General features: G+C 40.4%; 1 protein-coding gene across 2 annotated transcripts in view; it reads right to left on the bottom strand.

Annotated features, from left to right (window-relative positions):
- The window catches only part of PLOD2 (procollagen-lysine,2-oxoglutarate 5-dioxygenase 2), a 253,440-nt gene that overhangs the window by 162,046 nt on the left and 77,254 nt on the right, over positions 1-14,140 (bottom strand). The window lies entirely within an intron of this gene.

Genomic DNA, 14,140 nt, shown 5'->3' with positions numbered 1-14,140 from the left:
GAAAGAAGTTAAGTGCTCCCACTTTACAATGACTTCCACCCATGGGAATGCTCCAGATTACTAATCTACATAAGGATAAACAAAGAGCTGTTGAAAAAATAGGCATCTCAAGCTGGTTATACTACTGCCAAATGATGAACCACAGCAAAGGAATCATTTTAATGGTAAGAAAGTACAATAATGTTTTCGAAAAAGCACACCCTTGACAAGATTTTCAACCCACCCTCCCAAAAAAAATCATTTCCATAAAATACACAAAAATTGTATCTGTAAAGATAAACTCTCTTAGGTATTATCTAATCAACCAGCTTCATTGTCACCTATAAATCATCACTGACCTATTACACATGTGAGGTCTAGAACCACATGATATTACTCAAAACACTAGCATGTACAAAAATAAAAGATCCAATCATGGGACTGGTCTTAATTTTAAAAAATAAGTTATGATAAATTGGGAGCAAATACTTAGAAACACAATCAATTTTTTCTTACTATTAATGAACTTTTGTATATGATAAGTCTGTAAGTGCAACATTTACACCATTCAACACTTTTTGTTTTTTCTTAAAGAATAAAAGAAACATCTTTACTGATACAGCTCCTAGGGCAATGGAAACTAAGGAGAAAATAAAAAAATGGGACTACATCAAAATAAAAAACTTCTGCACAGCAAAAGAAACCATCAACAAAACAACAAGAAAACCACTGCATGGGAGAACATATTTGCCAATGTTATCTCTGATAAGGGTTTAACCTCCAACATTTACGGGGAACTCATACAACTTAACAAAAGGAAGATAAACAATCCAATTTAAAAAAATGGGCAATGGACCTAAATAGATACTTTTTGAAAGAGGACATACAGAAGGCCAAGAGACATATGAAAACATGCTCAAAGTTACTAATCATCTGGAAGATGCAAACTCAAACAACAATGAAATACCATCTCACACCTGTCAGAATGGCTATCATCAACAAATCAAAAAAGGACAAGTGCTGGCAAGGATGAGGAGAAAAAGGAACCCTCGTGCACTGCTGGTGGGAATGCAGACTGGTGCAGCCACTGTGGAGAACAGTATGGAGTTTCCTCAAAAAGTTAAAAATGGAACTCCCATTCAACACAGTAATCCCACCTCTAAGAATATATCCCAAGAAATCAGAAACACCGATCAGAAAGGATATATGCACCCCTATGTTCATAGCAGCACAATTTACAATAGCTAAGATTTGGAAACACCCTAAGTGCCCATTAGCATATGAATGGATTAGAAAACTGTGGTACATCTACACAATGGAATACTACGCTGCTGTAAAAAGGAAGGAACTCTTACCATTTGCAACAGCATGAGTGGACCTGAAGAGCATTATGCTAAGCGGATTAAGCCAGTCAGAGAAAGATATAAGTATCCACTCATTTGTGGAATATAATGAACAACATAAACTGATGAACAAAAACAGATCCAGAGACAGAGAAACACCGAACAGACCATCAAACCTCAGAGGGAAGGCCGGGGAGGATGGGGACGGGTGGGTAAGAGATCAACCAAAGGACTTGAATGCATGCATGTTAGCATAACCAATGGACATGGACACTGGGGTGGTGGGGGCTTTTCCTGGAGGGTGAGAGTGGCCAGGAAGGGGTCGATGGGGGAAAAAGGAGACATATGTAATACTTTAAACAATGAAAAAAAAAAGAATAAAAGGAACCAGAATCAGCACTGCCCTGGTAAATACAGAGGTTTTAATCCCCATTTTATACTAGATTATTATTTTCAGTCCAACAAAACACTCCCTCTTAGTAGAGCAGTAGGTAGATTAAGGAGTCATTTCAAAATACCTATAGAAGCTATTAAAGCAAATGATTATTAGGAAAATACATGTCTTAAAATGCATAAGAAAAAAAAGAAAACACAACTGCATCAGCAAGTGGCAAGTATGCTAGGACTTTTTCTTTTCTTTTTTAACCTGAGCATACAGTATGGCCAGTGGACTAAGAAAGCAAAACTAACATCTTTTTGACATTCAGGGCACTGGCACAGAGCTATGATTTGATTGTCATTTGCCTGTTATGAATTAGAAAAAAATCCAGACTGTCTTAAGTGTCCCCTAAGCAGTATACAATCATTGACAACAGAAATTAATGCCAATAAAGTGGCATTAAAGAAATCAATTAAAAACAATTTCATATGACCCAAGGTAATCATTAAAATTTGAAAATAATTTAAACCACAGAACATAAATAAGTGCAATATATATAAAGAATTCATTCACACATTCATTAATCAACCCAAAAAGAAAAATAGTTCCATGAAAATAAATATCAGCATTCTCAGATTTTTTTTTCTGTTAAGATATTTCTCACCATTCTGAGAAATAAATATTCAAGGAAAAGTAAGTCATTTTAATAAATAAATATTAAGAGTACTTTTTCAGTTAACTATTCTTTTTTGTTTGAAAAAATCAATTGTAATGTTTCAAACAGTACCTGATTAAGAAAATCTGACATATTACCATTCAGAAGAAAATCTGAAATAGTGAACACTAAGTTTTATTTTATAAAAGTAAAGAACATGCTTTTAAAAGTATCTTTTCTCTATAATATAATGACTATTAAAGGAAGCTTTATTTCTTAATTTTATCTATATAAATCATAAGAATTAGTTTAGATTTTGACTGAATAGATTTTATACTTACCATTTCCAATATAAAATTAACAACATTTATTTCAGCATCCTTAACAGGAAAAATAATGTTAGCCAGACCCTTGAGCAGAGAGATGTTACCTAATGCAATGACTCAGAAGACAAAACTGAAAATGTATAGTCTGGCAATCTTATGACAAATGAGGACTCCTGCTGTTCCAATACTGTTGTTAATTACAAAAAATACTAATAAGTAATTTTGTTAAATGAAGGTATGTTGAATAACATTATACATAAACACCTGTTTCCTCTCACCTGATAATCAGTATCATTATTGTGATGAGAAATAAATCTTAATCAATTGGGGGAAGTAGAAGAAGAAAGTGTTGACATGTACCACTCCCAAGCTCTCTCCAACCAACTCAGAAGTCTAACTTGCTCACCATTTATGAAGTGTTCTTAAAAAAAAAAATTAACCTATATTTGATATACATACTTTAGATTTCACTAAAATTTACACTATAAATTTACCTAAAATGAAAAGACAAGTCAATTGACCTAGAGAATCAATGGCAAATGTGAAAAAAAGGAAGGGCAACTGTTAAGAGATAATTCAACCAAAGGTAAATCATGGAATTCTGTTGGGTCGTGATTTGAAAAACTAACTGCAAAAGGTATATATGAGAAGATTCAGGAAATCTGAACACTAATTGGATATTTGTTGATATTCAGAAATTACTAAATTTTTAACATGCTAATGATACTGATTTTTTTAAGTCCATATAATTTAGAGACAGGTACAAAAGTATTTACACAATTAAAGAATACAGTGTTTTCAATTTGTTTCAATATTATTTGGGGTTGGATGGAAGGCAATGGATAAAAAGAATAAAGATGAAACAAGACTGGTTATATGTGATGATTGTTAAAACTAGATTCCTGTTGTATAGGTTTGGAAATTCCTATAATTAAAAACAAAGAGTTCAACTTTATGCACAGTCTCTAATCTTCCTACCAGAAAAATGACAAAAATATTCAAAATAAACAATTTTAACAGTCTAAGTCACCTAAGTAAAAGGAAAAATGAAATAGAGAGAAAGCAGAACTTTTCTAACCAAACAAAATTATAATTTAAACAACTATAATTAGTACCTTACCAATGCATTCACAATAATGTAAATTATAAAGTGAGATGATAGGGGGAATGAGCTTGAAAACAAACATCCATCAAACATTACCAAAACTAATCTATATCAAAGAAGAGGCAATGGAAGCTCAACTGTGGCCAAATATAACCTCAATAGCTATTGTGTGAGTCTAATAGAAAACAGATTAATACAGTTTGCATGAACAAGAAACATGCACTGCATCTATAGTGTGGTAGATTAGAAGAACCATTTATCGATGAAAATCACATCACAGAAAAACAACAACAAAAACTTCTGTAATCGTCTTTACAATATCCTGTAAACTGCCTATCATCCTAATATATAAAAAGCCAGATGCCGTCACGACTGAAACAACTGGATGGATGACCAAACAGCAGGCTGTGTGGGGTGACCAGGCCAGCAGGGGGGCATTTGGGGTGACCAGGCCAGCAGAGTAGGGCTGTTGGGGGTGACCAGGCTGGTGGGGGGGACAGTTAGGGGTAACCAGGCTGGCAGAGGGGGGCAGTTGGGGACAATCAGGCAGGCAGGCAGGTGAGCAGTTAGGAGCCAGCAGTCCTGGATTGTGAGAGGGATGTTCTAGATTGGAGAGGATGTAGGCTGGGCTGAGGGGACCCCTCCGCCCATGCACGAATTTTGTGCACGAGGCCTCCAGTTTAGTATAAGATTTAATAAATATTGATGTAGCTAACTATTAAACTCTCTACAAAAATTCAGATGAATATCAGAATTTCTCCAAAAATCAAGAAGTCAATTTATTTAGAAAGGTCAAAACATGCTATGTCTCTGTCATGAATGCACTCAACAGTTCTGCCAGGGAAATGCATTATTTAAGAGTCCATATTTTTACAAATAGTTGTTGATATAAGAGCAGAATTTATTAGTATTTAGTGCTGATCTAATTTTTCTTTCAAATACAAACAATGGATTTAAAAGACATATGTTTTGCTCATATATCCTATATCTAAATGCTAAATCAGCACATAAAAACCATCTGAAAACCCAGCTGCCTTTGATCCCACCACTGAAGGGTAAATCTCCTCTCTTCCCAAGAAAATTTCTCTACAAATAGTCAAATCAGTCCCTAATTAAAAATTTGCAAATATCTAGAATTCTACCACAGGAACTCTGAATTCATTGTTCTCATTCTGCAACTCACTGATTTTATGTCCTTCTTCTGTGAAGATCAGTAGCGCTCAACTTTTACTAAAGGAATGTTTTCTTACAAGGGTTAGCAGAGCACAGGAGCAGCAAACTTTTGCTGTATAAGAATGAACCGTAGAAGTTTCAATAATGCAACCAGAGTAGATAGATCTTTCTCACACTCCTCTGAAAACCAAAATGGAAATAAAACCAGCCTGGGGCCCTGGCCAGTTTGGCTCAGTTGGTTGAGTGTTGTCAAATGCATGGGGAGTTTTGGTTCCTGGTCAAGGCATATGCCTAGGTTTTGGGCTCAATCCCTAATAGGGGGCATAATGGAGGCAGTTGATGTTTCTCTTTCTCAACAATGTTTCTCTCTCTTTCCTTCTCCATTCCTCTCTCTAAAATAATTAAAAACATTTTTTTTAAAAAAAAAAACACTAAATTGAGGAACATTCACCCTAAATTACCAATTGAAGACTAGTTGAAGGGGAGACTTTTAAAACAGGAAGGGCAGAAAGCACCGGGAGACTGGTAGGAAAGGCCGGGTTGGGAGATGGGGTGATCCCACTCTTACTGGGGGGGGGGGGGGGGGGCGGGCGCGGGGGGCAGGCTGAGGTTTCAGAGAGATATCTCTGCTTCAGGTGGGATCCCCCTGAGAAGAGTGAGACCTAGACCCCAGGCTGGGCTATAGGGCATGGAGCCCAGAACTTGTAATAGCTACCCACATAACATCCAGCAATGAAAACGGGGTTTCTATCCACCAGGGAGAGATGGAGCCTGCCAGAGACAAAGACACTTTTGTTGTCTAAGGGTACAGGGTTTTCATTTGCAGCCACTCACCCTGGGCTTTGGCAGAGTGAGGGTGGTGCAGACTGGAGTCACCTGAGGAGACTCAGGGATGGGAGACATTGGAGAGAGACATGGGAGATCAGCTGCCAGGATCCCTGTGATCAGTCATCCCCCCGCCCCCAATATCTCAGCAGCCATTTTCCATTAGAGGCACAAGCCCCTCCAGCAGCAGCCTGGAGAAAGGCAATTACACTGCCCTTGAGGATACAGGTCACCCTACCTTGATTCTCAATCCCTGCTGAGAAGGCAGCAGCGGTGGCTGGACTCACAGGTCTGGGCAAGCTCAGGGGCTGTCAGTGACCGGCTTTGGAGTGGAGCCATTACACCTACTTTCTCAGGAACCTGACTGGCACTTCCCCCTCAAGGGAAAGCTGAGAGAAACTCCTGGTTTCTAACAGACCCCACCAGCTGTATACAAGGGGCCCTGCCCTGCCAAGGTCAGAAAAATATTCTGAGACAGACTCAGACATGTGACTCTGGGATAGGGGAACACACACCCCTTCTTGCCTGAAATATGAACAGCACCTCACCATCATGGTAGACCTAGAGATTCCACTCTCCTGATTCTGCCAAAAGCATTTTCAGAAATGGCCTTTAAGTGACTGTGTCTGACAGCCAACCAACAGGCAGATGTGGGCAGAGGCAGATCCCACAGTTCCTTGGGATGTTTTCTGGGCCTGGGCCTGCTCTAAAGCCAGCCTTGGAGTGCAGCCTGGCCCCTCCCATGAACAGCCAAGGCCAGTGGAGACAGCAGCCATGAACTGTGGATCACTTAAAGGTTGAACAGTTTATTGAGAGCCAAATATGGACCGTTTCTGGCATTGACTTTCACCAAACAACCTCCTTGGAAGTCCAGAATTGGCACACAAAACAGTAAGCCTCAGAAAACATAAGTGCAGGTTCCAAAGAGAGATCCCTGCAGGCCCTAAATTCAGCCAAGAAAAACTCTATTTTTTGCTTTGTTTTTTTCATTTTCTTTATTGTTGCTTTGTTATTATTTTCTCTTTTCTTTCACCTTTTATTTTTCCCTTTCCTTTTCTTACTCTTTTTTTTTTTTTCCCCTTTTCTTAATTAATATTATTCTTTCTCTTCTTTTTTCCTTTTAATTTTTGTCTTTTCTTTTTACCATTTTTTCTTTTGCTGATCTTATTATTATTATTTTTTTTTTGTTAATACTCACCAGAGGATATTTTTCTATTGATTTTTAAAGAGAGTAGAAGGGAAGGAGAGAATGGGAAAGAGAGAGAGAAAAATAATGTGAAAGCGAAAACATCAATTGGTTGCTCTTGCATGAGCCCCAACCAGGGCCAGACATAGAACCTACAACTCAAGTGTGCACCCTTGACAAGAAGTTGAACCTGCAACCCTTCATTGCAGGGGCTGGCACTCTAATCACTGAACCACACCAGCCAGGCCTTGCTATTCTTTATTCTTCTATATTTTTTCTCTCCATTCTTTCCTCTCATATTCATTTTTCTTTCCCCTTTTCCTTCTCATATTCTTTTTTTCAAAATTTTTGTATTATTCTTGTTCTCTATTTTTTCTTTTGTGGTTATTTTTGTAATTGTGTGTGTTTGTATGTTTTTGTTTTGATTCTTGTTTTCTTTTGTTCTATACAACAACTTGTATGACGTGGTCAAAGATAGCCTGAGGAGAGATCCCACCCTGCCAAGGTCAGAAAAATATTCTGGCAGGAGAGAATGGGATAAAAACAATCAAGACCAAATTACAACAGGAGAGTCCAAATAACCCACACATGAGGTACAGTCATAGAGGCACCAGCCCCTTCCAGCAGCAGCCTGGACAGACACTACATAAAGTCACCACATGAAGACTCTGAGTCATAGCAGTGATATCTAATACATAGAAACAAACACAGAGAGACAGTTAAAATGAGGAGACAAAGAAACAACCACCAAATAAAAGAAAAGGAAGAATCTCCAGAAAAACAGCTAAATGAAATGGAGGCAAGCAATTTATCACAGAATTCAAAGTAATGATTATAAGGATGCTCAAGGAACTTAGTGAACTACAAGAAACTTAATGGAAACTACATCAGCTTGAAAAAGGACATAGAAACTACAAATAAGAACCAGTCAGAAATGAAGAATACTGTATCTGACCTCAAGAATACACTGGAAGAAACCAGTACTACATGAAATGTTGAAGGGTATTCTTTAAGAAGAGGAAGAAAAAAATAAAAATATGAACAATAAAGTGGCAATAAATACATATCTAGCAACAATTCAATCTAAAAATCAAAATAAACAAGAAATATAATGAACAAAATAATCTGATGAATAAAATAGAAACAAAGGAATGGAAACATGGAACAGACTGACAAATCTCAGAGGGAAGAGGAATGAGGGGGTAGAAAGATATTAACCAGAAATCTTATATGCATTACCTATGGACACAAACAGTAGGGTGGTGAAGGCGTGGCGCAGGGTGGGAACTAGGTGAAGGGAGGTAATGGGTGGGGGGGAAGAGGGACATTTATAATACTCTCAACAATAAAGATTTTTTTAAAAAGAATACACTGGAAGGAATTAAAAATAGGATGTATGAAGCAGAGGATTGAATCAGCAATTTCAAAGACAAAGTAGAAAAATAAAAAACAATCAGACCAACAAAGAGAATGAAGAATTTTTAAAAATGAGGACAGTTTAAGAGAACTTTGGAACAACATGAACCATAGCAATCAGGAGAAGAAAATGAGCAAGGGATAGAAAACCTGTTTGAAGAAAGAATGACAAATTGTCTTCCTTAACTTGGTGAAGGGAAAAAGGAAAACAAGTTTAGGAAGCCCCAAGAGTCTCAATAAAGATGAACCCAAAAAGACAGAAAACAAGACATATCATAATTAAAATGGCAAAGGTTAAAGACACAGAGATAACCGTAAAGGCAGCAAGAAAGAAACACTTAGTTACTATAAGGATAATGCAGTCAGCTGAGTTTTCAAGAGAAATACATTAGGCCAGAAGGAATTGGAATGAAGTATTCTAAGTAATGAAAAGGACCTAAAATAAAGACTACTCTATCCAGCAAGACAATCATTTAAAACTGAAGGCGAGAATGATCTAAAGATGGCAGCTGGCCGGATGAGGTGAGGGAGAGGGTGGAGTGAGTGAGGGAGTGAAAGGAGCATGTACAGACATGTGTGGTGTGTGTGTGAGTGAGGGACGGTTAGATTCTGCAGGAGTATCAGGGGCCGGCAGACCAGGCTCTCCTGGACAGGAAGCCCCGCCACCGCTGCAGGCACTCCCCGGGTTGTAGGGCTTGGGCACGGAGCCCATGCCATCTTGAAGGGGAGAGTGGCCTCCACTAGGAACCCAGCCTCACTGCCACTCAGACTGGCCTTGGACACTGCCTGGGACCCTGCAGCCACCCCAGCCAAGGTTGTGCTGCATCACCCACAGACCTGCAGCCCCAGGACATCCACCTCCAAGGGCACACGGCTCCCTCATCAGATATACTGGGACTTCCCCCTCCCTGGCTGCCAGCCTCTGGATACCGCGGTCGCATTGCTCCAGTGTGCGGGCCTCCCCGAGCCTACTGTCCCTGCAGGAAGCTCCGGGGCGCCTCTGTGAGCTGCTGCTAGGTGCACATGTGGGGGCCCTGAGCCCACCGTCCCAGCAGGCAGCTCCTGGGCCTCCGAAAACCATTGCACCACTCCAGCGTGTGGTGCCCCTGAGCCCACTGCCCCAGCAGGCTGCTCCTGGGTGCCTCTGTAAGCTGACACTGGGCATGCGTGTATCCAACCCAGGGCACATGGCTCCTGCAGCAGAAACTGGGACTTCCCCCTCCCTGGCTGGCGGCCTCCTGACACCATGGTCACGCTGCTCCATCATGCAAGCCCACAGCTCTGGCAAATGGTTCCTGGGCACTTGTGTGAGCCACCACTGGGCATGTGCCTCTCCAACCAAGGGTGGACAGCTCCCTCAGCAGGATCCACGAGTTCCCCCTCCCAAGGTGCTTTTGGACAACTTGGTGAATTACTGAGGCCTCACCTCCCCATACAAGATAGCGCTGTTTCAGCCACAGACTCTGAGATTCCCATATCCGGGAAATCACCCAGGCCAGAGTCCCACGGCCTCAACCACAGACTAGGGGACATCTGCCTGCCACCAACACAGGCTCCAGGACCCTCATAGTGAGTTGCAGAGTGATGCTACCCCAGCAAGAGTCACACAACACAGGCCAAAGTCACACTACCTGAGCCTCAGACCATGAGACCCCTTCTTCCCATGCTGTGGTCTCCAGGATCTTACAGTGAGCATATACCAGTGAGACCTCAGGCAACTCTTTCCACAAGAGCCGGAACCACAAGCATATCCAGAACAGCTTGCACAACGAGGCCGGGGGGTGGGGGGGGTGTCACATTGCCAGACAACCCATGATGAGACTATATCCATTAATGAGAAACTAACATTCAAGACCCAACTACATCAGGAGAACCCAAATAACTCAGGTAGGGGGTTCCACTAGAACACCAAGCTCAGGAAATCTGAGCACCACTGGATCACAAAAATAACCAACTACATAGGACCACCCTCAAAAGTACATGGGTAGCATAGAATTTGGATCTAAGACATAAAAACTATTAAAACGTTATAGCAAAAGTAGGGAGACAAAGAAACAATCCCCAAAGGAAAGAAAAAAGGAATCACCAGAAAAGGAATATAAATAAAATGGAGGCAAGTAACTTGTCAGAGAAAGAATTCAGAGTAATGGTTATAAGGATGCTCAAATGGCTGGATGAGAAATACACACAACTCAATGAGAATTATAAGGAGCTGAATGAGAATGTCAACTTAAAAAAGGAATCTAGGAGAAATGAAGAATGAGATTGCTGCAATAAAGGACACAAAGGAAGGCTTTGACAGTAGACCAAAAGAAGCTAAGGACTGCATCAGCAAGTTAGAAGACAAAGTAGAAAAACAACCAAACAGAGCAGCAACTGAGAAAAAAACTTAATAAACAGGAGGAGAGCCTAAGGAAGCTTTGGGACAACACGAAATAAACCAACATCCACATAAGAGCAGTGCCAGGAGAGGAAGCTGAGCAAGGGATAGAAAGTCTGTTTGAAGAAATAATGATGGAAAACTTCCCTCATGTTCAAGAAGCACACAGAGTTCCAAGCAAGATTAACTGAAAAGACCGACACCAAGACACATCATAATTAAATTGGGAAATATAAACAACAAAGTAAAAAATGTAAAGGCTTGCAGTGAGAGACAGAACGTTTCCTATAAGGGATCTCCCATTAGACTATCAAATGATTTCTCAAAAGAAACACATCAGGCCAGAAGGGAATGAATTGAAATATTCAAAGTGATGCAAACCAAGAGCTTGAGTCCAAGAATACTATACCAAGCAAGGCTATAATTCAAAATTGAAGGTGAAGTCAGGAACTTCACAAACAAAAAAAAAAAGAGTAAAGGAGCTTATTACCACCAAGCCAGCAATGCAAGAAATGCTAAAGGGACTGCTGTAAAAAGAAAAAATAGAAAGGGAAGAAGGAACACAGGCATAAAGAATAAAAATGGCTACAAACAAGTGCCTACCCATATATAAAAAAGCCCCAGCGATCGAATAACCGAACAACCAAATGACCATATAACCAGTCACTATGAAGTGCACTGAACACCAGGGGGCAGACGCTCAATGCAGGTGCAGCCCCCTGATGGTCAGTGCATTCCCATAGTGGGAGTGCTGATCAGCTGACTGCCGGGTGCCAGACACTGGACTGATGGCTGGGCATCACAGCTGCAGTGGCAGGAGCTTCTGAGCCTCCACTGCAGCACGATACCAAGCAATGGTGGCAGGTGCAGCAGGGAAGGGATGAATGGGAGCAGCACAGCACCCAGCCCCATATTAGGCTCCTCCCTGGCCACCTGCCACTTCGATGCACACTACTACATCCCTCAGGGGATGTCGGACTGCGAGAGGGTGCAGGCCAGGCAGAGGCATCCCTCCAGTGCACGAATTCGTGCAATGGGCCTCTAGTCAGTAATAACCTTAAATGTAAACGGACTAAATGCTCCAATCAAAAGACACAGGATAGCTGAATGGATAAAAAAGCATGACCCATATATTTGCTGTCTGCTAGAGATCCACCTCAGGACAAAGTACTTACATAAACTGATAGTTAACGGATGGAAAAACTTTCAGGCAAATGGAAATTAAAAAAAAAAAAAAAGCTTGGGTAGCAATACTTATATCTAACAAAATAGGCTTCAAAATGAAGGCCATAACAAGAGATAAAGAGGGCCACTTTATAATACTAAAGGGGGCAATTCAACAAAATAATGTAACTTTGGTAAACATATATGCACCCAATACAGGAGCACCCTAATACATAAAAAAAAAATTCTAGAAGATACCAAGAGAGAGATTGATAGCAATACGTCATAGTAGGAGACTTTAATACCGCATTGACAACACTGGATAAATCCTCTAAACAAACAGCAAAGAAACAGGAATGCTAAATGACTCACTACATGAGACAGAATTAACTGACATCTTCAGAACATTTCATCCCAAAGCAACAGATTATACATTCTTCTCAAGTGCACATGGGACATTTTCAAAGATAGGTCACATATTGGGACACAGGCAAATTCTCTTCAAATTCAAGAAGACAGAAAATATACCAAGCATCTTCTCAGATCACAATGACAGAAAATTAGTAATCAACTATAATAAAAACAATGGGAAAAAAATCAAACACTTAGAGGATAAAGAGCATGCGAATTAACAATGATTGGGTTTCCAAAGAGATCAAAAAAGAAATAAAGAGCATCTTGGTAACAAATGACAATGAAAACACAATCCAAATTCTATGGGACACAGTGAAAGCAGTGTTGAGAGGGAAGTTCATAGCTCTACAGGCCTACCTCAAAATACAAAAGAAAAGGTAATAAATTATCTAACCCTAGAACTTAAAGAATTAAAAAGAGAGCAACAAGAAGAACCCAGAATAAGTAGAAGGAAGGAAATCATAAAGATTAGAGCAGAAATAAACAACATAGAGACCAAAAAAACGATACAAATGATCAATAAAACCAACTGTTATATGAAAGGATAAACAAGATTGATGAACTTTAGCCAGGCTTACCAAAAAACAAAGAGAGAGGACCCCAGTAAACAAAATCAGAAATGAAAGAGGAGAAGTAACAACTGACCCCACAGACATACAAAGGATTGTAAAAAAATAAAAATAAAAATAAATAATACTATGAACAATTCTACTTCAAAAAACTGGACAACCTTTATGAAATGGACATATTTCTAGAAAAATAAAATCTTCCAAAACTCAATCAGGAAGAATAAAAAAAAACCTGAATAGGCTGATAATAATTGATGAAACTGAAGCAGTAATTTAAAAAAAAAAAAAAAAAAAAAAAAAAAAGCCTTGGTCTGGACACCTTCACAGGGGACTTTCACCAATCATTCAAAGGAGAACTAAAACCAATCCTCCTCAGACTATTCCAAAAAAATTCAAGAGGAAGGAACACTTCCAAGCTCTTTCTATGAACCCAGCATTTCCCTAATCCTAACACCAGGTAAGGACACTATAAAGAAAGAGAATTATAGGCCAATATCCCTGATGAACATAGATGCTCAATAAAATTTTAGCAAATCAGATCCAGCATTACATTTGAAAGATCACCATGACCAAGTGGGATTTATTCTGGGGATGCAAGGCTAGAACAATCTCCACAAGACAATAAACATGATACATCACATAAACAAATGGAGAGACAAAAATCACATAGTCATGTCAATTGATGCAGAAAAAGCATTTGAAAAATGCACCAGGCCTCTATCCTATCTAATAAAAGAGTAATATGCAGATTGACCATCACTCCAACACACAAGATTGCTGCCCCCATGTGGTCAAAGATCCTGCTGCCATGTGGACACAAGATGGCTGCCACAAGATGGCCAGCAGGGGAGGGCAGTTGGGAGGGACCAGGCCGGCAGAGGAGGGAAGTAGGGGGTGACAGGGCATGCAGGGAAGGGCAGTTGGGGGGGACCCAGGCCTGCAGTGGAGAGCAGTTGGGGGGACCAGGACTGCAGGGAAGGGCAGTTAGGGGTGACCAGGCCGGCAGAGGAGGGAAGTTGGGGGCAAACAGGCTGGCAAGGCAGCAATTAGGCATCAATCAGGCTGGCAGCGGAGTGATTAGGGAGTGATCAGGCTGGCAGGCAGAAGTGGTTAGGGGCAATCAGGAAGGCAGGCTGGCGAGCAGTTGGGAGCCAGCAGTCCTGGATTGTGAGAGAGATGTCTGACTGCCCATTTAGGCCCGATCCCACTGGTCAGTCGGACATCCC

This window comes from Eptesicus fuscus, chromosome 3 (genome assembly GCF_027574615.1).
Source record: "Eptesicus fuscus isolate TK198812 chromosome 3, DD_ASM_mEF_20220401, whole genome shotgun sequence".
Lineage (NCBI taxonomy): Eukaryota > Metazoa > Chordata > Mammalia > Chiroptera > Vespertilionidae > Eptesicus > Eptesicus fuscus.
The sequence above is the reverse complement of the archived record's forward strand: the minus strand, read 5'-3'. Positions and strand labels throughout refer to the sequence as shown.